Consider the following 7,550-nt stretch of genomic DNA (forward strand, 5'->3'; position numbering starts at 1 on the left):
CAGCATATTCAGCATACAAGTTGTTGCATGTATCAATAATCCAAGGCCGGGCACGGTGGCTCACACCTTTAATCCTAGCACTTTGGGAGGCTGAGGCAGGCAGATCACTTGAAGCCAGGAGTTTGAGACTAGCTTGGACAACATGGTGAAACCCTGTCTCTACTAAAAATACAAGAAGTAGGCCAGGCACGGTGACTCACGCCTATAATCCCAGCACTTTGGGAGGCAAAGGCAGGTGGATTACGAGGTCAGGAGTTCAAGACCAGGCTGGCCAAGATGGTAAAACCCCGTCTCTACTAAAAATATAAAAATTAGCCGGGCATGGTGGCACACACCTGTAATCCCAGCTACTCGGGAGGCTAAGGCAAATAACTGCTTAAACCTGGGAGGCAGAGGTTTCAGTGAGCCAAGATAGCGCTACTGTACTCCAGCCTGGGTGACAGAGCAAGACTCTATCTCAAAAAAAAACAAAAAACAAAAATTAGGTGGGCGTTGCCAGGCTCGGTGGCTCACATCTGTAATCCCAGCACTTTGGGAGTCCAAGGCAGGCGGATCACAAGGTCAGGAGATCGAGACCATCCTGGCTAACACGGTGAAACCTCATCTGTACTAAAAATGCAAAAAAAATTAGCCGGGCGTGGTGGCGGGCACCTGTAGTCCCAGCTACTCAGGAGGCTGAGGCAAGAGAATGGCGTGAACCCAGGAGGTGGAGCTTGCAGTGAGCCGAGATCACGCCACTGCACTCCAGCCTGGGTGATAGAACGAGACTCTGTCTCAAAAAAAAAAAAAAAAAAAAAAAAAATTAGCTGGGCGTGGTGGTGCATGCCTATAGTCCCAGCTACTTGGGAGGCTGAGACAGGAGCATTGCTTGAACCCGAGATGCAGAGGTTGCAGTGAGCCAAGATTGCACCAGTGCACTCCAGCCTGGGTGATAGAGTGAGACTCCATCTCAAAAAAAACCCAAGAAAAACAAAAAAACCCATCCCTTTTATTGTTGGTATTCCATGGTATGGATGGACCACAGTCTGTTCAGCCATGACTCATTGAAGGACCTATGTTTATTTCCAAGTCTGGGCTATTAGAAATAAAGCTGCTGTTAAGATTTATATATAGGTTTTTTGGGCGCATATAAATTTCCATTTGGTGTCTCATTTTTTTTAATTAGCATTTCCCAGATTACCAGTGGGGTTGAACATTTCTTCAGATATTTGTAGACCATTCAGGTTTCCTCTTTCGAGAAGGAGCTATTTTGCTTATTTTTTCTGTTGGGTTGTTTGTCTTTTTCTTACTACTTTGTAAGAGTTCTTTTTTCTTTCTTTTTAAGATGGAGTTTTGTGTATTCTTGGCTCACTGCAATTTCCGCCTCCTGGGATCAAGCGATTCTCCTGCCTCAACCTCCTGAGTATCTGGGATTATAGGCATGCACTACTATGCCTGACTAATTTTGTATTTTTAGTAGAGACAGGGTTTCTCCATGTTGGTCAGGCTGGTCTCGAACTCCTGACCTCAGATGATCCACCTGCCTCAGCCTCCCAAAGTGTTGAGATTACAGGCGTGAGCCACCGTGCCCAGCCTAAATGTTCTTTATATGTTCTGCATAGCAATCTTTTGTCAGTTATATGAGATTGTTTGTGTTAACATTTTGGTGGTTGTTGTTTTTCAACGTCCTGTAAAGTTTAGGAATACATGAATGATTTCTGAAACTTGAGTTTGGATCATTGATGAAGTGACCAAGGAGTTTCATTCGGGGCTGCCCACCTTGTGGAGCTTTGGGCCTGCTGTACCTCACATGTAGCAGCATTTCTTTGCATCCTTGCATGCCAGCGATACACTTTAATTGGTGGTGTGTTAGGTTCTAGGCACACCGTATTAAAATATCTACCTGCTTGAGGGCAGATGTCATGAGCACAAATCCTTTGCCTCATTTTTTTGAAGCATTCAGATACATTTATTGCACTGTAAAACCAGCCGTGTTTTCTGGCATTTTGACCAGTCCTCAGAAACTGCTGACATCATGATGTACTCCTTGCTTGGTGTTTCCATTTTCCCCAGCACTGCAGCCAGAATTTAGAATCCTGACTCACCCTTCAGCCAGCCACAGAGAATGCTGATTATTCTGGTACAGTCAGTGCTCACGAAGTGACTTTGAAAGGGGAAATAGCTTTTGGACAAGTCAAAGCCAGTGCAATTTCAGATAGTAGACAAGCTTTTCTTTTCTAGCTTTCTCGTCTGCTCAGCTGCTGCTGCTTTCTCCCCTGACGGAAGCGGAAGCCATGATTCTGCAGTCCTGGCCATAAAGCTGTGGATTGTACAAGCTGGCACGGCCAGTACTGCCCTACTGAGTTCAGTGAACTGTCCTGATCTGCACTGAGAGAGCCTGGCTGTGGTGCAATGCTCACAGTGAAGCTGTCTGCATAGCTGAGCTAACAGTTCAAACTTCAGCTCTCATTTCAAAAAATTACCTTATAAAACACTCACTGACCAAGATTACCTTGAGTAGCTTATTTATATGAATTTTGCAGTTACCCCAAATTAGCCGTGGAGAAACTGATATACAATGTTTCTTATAATTTCCCCTCAAACCATAGCAAAAACATGAAGGCAAGTACTAGGATTTCTGGGAATATGGAATTTATATCTATGTCCCACAAACAATGTTAGAGAAAACAGGCTTTGGATATTTTCGAAGGGCTGTGATGAGGATTAAATAAGGTATAAAATATGAAAATGTTTTGTGAATTCCAAAATGTTTTACCAAGATAAAAGATTTTTAAAATCAGTTTCTGTCAGTCTCATACATCCAAGTCATGAAATCAAGTCTACACTGATTTATTATACATAAGGAAATATTTTTGACTTGTGAATAGGCAATAATATAATTTCTATTGTATTCAAATAATGATTGAAAGTAATTTTCTTTTTGAGATTTTGACTTCCCCATTTGAGGTAATATTCTCAAGGGACTAAATGTTACTGATGTTGTTTATTCCAAATGAGGTTTGCTTTGGGTGACACAGAATTCAAAGATAGCTCTGAACAAAACTGAAATGGTGGCTAATACGATCCTTTCTGTGCCTCCCTTTTCTTTCCTTTTGGATACTTCAAATACACAGCTAGTTTCCTTGGGATATCCTAGGGCAATCAGGGCCATTTCCTTCTCTCTCCAAGACTGACCTGCCACAATCCATCAGGGACTATGATTTTGTTGTAAATATTTAGAAAGATGGTGCACAACAATAGATTTGGCAAAAACTGAGCTGATGACATGCAAGTGGAGCCAAGTGTGGGAATCCATACTTGGAATAATCCAAAGGAATGTTTAATGGTGGAAGAAGAGAAGTGCAGGAGATGGGGCAGCATTTTCAGGGCCTCTCACCTAATGCAATATTGGCATCTTACAGGCTTGAGGGTCACTTGTTGGATGATTTGTGTGCTAATTCTGTTGGAAGAGAAGAGTCTCAAGAAATACACTATTGGCATTAAAAGTAAAACACAAGATTGTTTTCTCCCTTGAATATAGCAATAACTCTGTAGAGTAATCATAATGCTTTGGCCAGCTATCCTTGAGAATTAACAATGTTTTTTAAATTGCAGGGAGAAGAAAAGAGGACAGAAACAAGTTTCTGTTTCATATTCCTTCTGTGTCGGGTTAGAGCAGAAGAACCCTAGGGAGTGCAGGGCTGGGGCCTGGGACATGTGAATATCTGCACATTGGCAGTTCAGCAAGCTTTTCCTGTTGGCCTGCTATTCCCAGGAATATAGGGCTGCTTGTAAGGGGGCGGGGAAGGTGTATATGTCTGAAAAATTCAGGATAGATGCAGGTAACATCCCAAGTTTTGAACAACAATCTGTGTGTGTGTGTGTGTGTGTGTACACACCCACATGTTCACAGCTGCACACAGCACTTTGTACTTCCTTGATTAATGGAAAACTGGAAGAATAATACAGCAGGATTAAGCCCCAGGGTATTGACTGGGACTCAGGGAGACCTGAGACACAACTAAAGGGTGGAATTTTTAATTTCTGTCTCTTTTTTCACATCTCCCTTTCCCCTTCCTTCCCATTACCTTTCCAGTATTCTTAGGTTGTGGTCCCAGCTGAACAAAAACCAATAAATAACTTCCCATTGAGTAGCTAGGGGACATTGGCCAAAGTCTTAGCATTTCCAGGGTTTCTTCCAAGGGTCTTTCTTGAAGACCCCATTAAATCTCTTGTGGTAGATTTCCTAGAGAAGCCAGGGAGCAGTCTCCTTGAGTTTCCTCACATGAGACCTACAGTACAGACCCTTACTCACTTTCTCCTAATACCTACTTTGATATATTTCTTTTTTTCTTTCTTTTCTTTTTTTTTTTTTTGAGACAGGGTCTCACTTTATCACCCAGGCTAGAGTGGTGCAGTGGCACGATCTTGACTTACTACAACCTCCACCTCCTGGGTTTAAGTAATTCTCCTGCCTCAGCCTCCCAAGTAGCTGGAATTACAGGCACCCACCACCATGCCTGGCTAATTTTATTGTTGTTGTTTTGTTGATGTTGTTTTGAGACAGTTTTGCTCTGTCACCCAGGTTGGAGTGCAGTGGTGCCATCACAGCTCACTGCAACCTCTGCATCCCAGGTTCAAGTGATTCTCCTGCCTCAGCCTCCCCAGTAGCTGGGACTACAGGTGCCCGCCATCATGCCTGGCTAATTTTTGTATTTTTAGTAGAGGCGGGGTTTCACCATGTTGGCCAGGCTGGTCTCGAACTCCTGACCTCAAGTGATCCACCCGCCTTGGCCTCTCAAAGTGCTGGGATTACAGGAGTGAGCCCATGTGCCAAGTAATATATTTCTATGTGAAGGATAATACATTCAGTTGTTACATAGGGGCATAAAAGGTGAAATTATATCTTAAGATTCACAGTAGAGAGGAAAAAAAGCTAACCTTGCCAATTAAAACCATAGAAGGTCTTGAAAACAAATCTCATCATTTCATTATATGTTTCTAAATTGCAGGCTGGGTGCAGTGGCTCACGCTTGTAATCCCAGCACTTTGGGAGGCTGAGGTGAGATCACTTGAGGCCAGGAGTTTGAGACCAGACTGGGCAACAACGTGAGACCCGTCTTTACAAAAAAATTAAAAAATAAAAATTAGCCGAGTGTGGTGGCACATACCTAGAGTACTCTAGCCTGGGTGACAAAGCAAGACTCTGTCCCTAAAATAAAATAAAATAAAATAAAATAAAATAAAATAAATAGCAGACTCTACAGGCCCAGGGTAGGCAAGGTCCCGGTATCTAACAGCATGCTTGGCACATTGGCACATGGGCCTTCAATTAACTTTTTTTTTTGAGACGGAGTCTCGCACTGTCGCCCAGGCTGGAGTACAGTGGTGCAATCTCGGCTCACTGCAAGCTCCGCCTCCCGGATTCACGCCATTCTCCTGCCTGAACCTCCCAAGTAGCTGGGACTACAGGCACCCGCCACCATGCCCGAATAATTTTTTTGTATTTTTAGTAGAGACAGGGTTTCAACGTGTTATCCAGGCTGGTCTCGATCTCCTGACTTCGTGATCCGCCCGCCTTGGCTTCCCAAAGTGCTGGGATTACAGCTGTGAGCCGCCATGCCCGGCCAATGAACTATTATTGAATGAATGCCTCATTTTCCCTCTTGGCATCACACCTGAGATTGCCCGATTTATACATTGTCCTCAGAGCCAGCATTTATTACATTGCATTTGAGAGTCGCTAAGACAAGGCATTTTCCACAGGCTTTTCCTGTTTTCTAAGTACCTTCCAACCTTGATTTGCTGGTAACAGCAGTTGGCTTGTATTTTATGCTGGCCTTTGCAATGATACAGCAAATGGAATCTGGAATCTCCAGAATCGATGGCAATATGAATGCCGTACAATGAGGAAGTTATCACTTACCCACAAAGGGCTGTGAGTTTGGAATCATGTATATATAAGAAGTACTTTTTACACTGTAATGTGCTACTCAAATGTTTTGTTATTATTATTATATCAGAAAACAACCCATAGGACCTTATAAAGAATAATGATTTCAGTCACGTTCATCCTATGTGACAAAGCAATGGTTCTCAACATTTTTGGTCTTAATCACTTTGGCAAAATATCTCAAAACTTCTTATCTCAATTACCCACACTACTCAGTCCCAGAATTTTGCCAGAATAAATAGGAAGTATAGAGCTACTTTTAATTTCTAGTTTCCATTATTAGACTTCTGCTGGGAAAGAGAAAAGGGATAGAGTGGAAAAGAGTTTCAAGTACAAGGGTCCATGACCTCCAAAGTCGACTATGTTGAGATTCTTGATGGTGAAGCAACAAGACGAGAAGCCAGGCTAAATATTGGTGACCCAGAAAAGGAGATGGAAAGGCCAGCGAATGCAAGACCTGCCACCCCGTGCCTGCTTTCACCTCCTCATCTGTACTTACTGGTGTGTTTCTTTTTTTTTTTTTTTTGTGACGGAGTCGCACACTGTCACCCAGGCTGGAGTGCAGTGGCACGATCTCGGCTCACTGCAAGCTCTGCGTCCCGGGTTCACATCAGTCTCCTGCCTCAGCCTCCCTAGTAGCTGGGACTACAGGCATGAGCCACTATGCCCAGCTAATTTTTTGTATTTTTAGTAGAGACAGGGTTTCGCAGTGTTAGCCAGGATGGTCTCAATCTCCTGACCTAGTGAACCTCCCTCCTCGCTCTTCGGAAGTGCTGGGATTACAGGCATGAGCCACCGCACCTGGCTACTTGCTGGTGATTCTGGAGGATCTGTCCTTTGAGGTGTCCCTCCTTGCTCTCCGGAATGTTCATTTCAACTCCCATCTAAGATGAAAGGAGCCAACTAAGCTCACTTGAGGGCAGCTGGTCATTGCCTTTGGGAAATATGAGATTAGGGTTGCCAGATATCTGACTTTTTGGCAGAAGTTAAAATTCTTGATGTTTTTGAGAATCTTCTAATTTTCAACTATTGGCAACTTATTTAAAAGATTGTCCTGGCCAAATGAAATCCATTAGTAGGGTGGATTTGCCCACAGACTGCTGGTGACTGATGACACATTTTCAGGCTTTACCCCTCACCTTTCTCTCTCTCTCTCTTTTTTTTTTTTTTTGAGACGGAGTTTCACTCTTGTTGCTCAGGCTGGAGTGCAATGGCACAATCTCGGATAACTGCATCCTCTGCTTCCCAGGATCAAACAATGCTCCTGCCTCAGCCTCCCAAGCAGCTGGGATTACAGGCATGCGCCACCACACCCGGCTAATTTTGTATTCTTTTTTTTTTTTTTTTTTTTTTTTTTTAGTAGAGACGGGGTTTTACCATGTTGGCTAGGCTGGTTTCTAACTCCTGACCTCAGGTGATCCACTCTCCTTGGCTTCCCAAAGTGCTGGGATTACAGTTGTGAGCCACCACGCCCGGCCCTCACCTCCTTTTTGAGTTTGGGACCTGTATCTTTACTTAAAATTTGGATAGATTAAGCCGGGCATTTCCACACACTGCTCAAATACAACTTATTTAAACTACAGTGTACTTTACCAAACATACAATGGGCAAAACAGAA

This window comes from Rhinopithecus roxellana, chromosome 1 (genome assembly GCF_007565055.1).
Source record: "Rhinopithecus roxellana isolate Shanxi Qingling chromosome 1, ASM756505v1, whole genome shotgun sequence".
NCBI lineage: Eukaryota > Metazoa > Chordata > Mammalia > Primates > Cercopithecidae > Rhinopithecus > Rhinopithecus roxellana.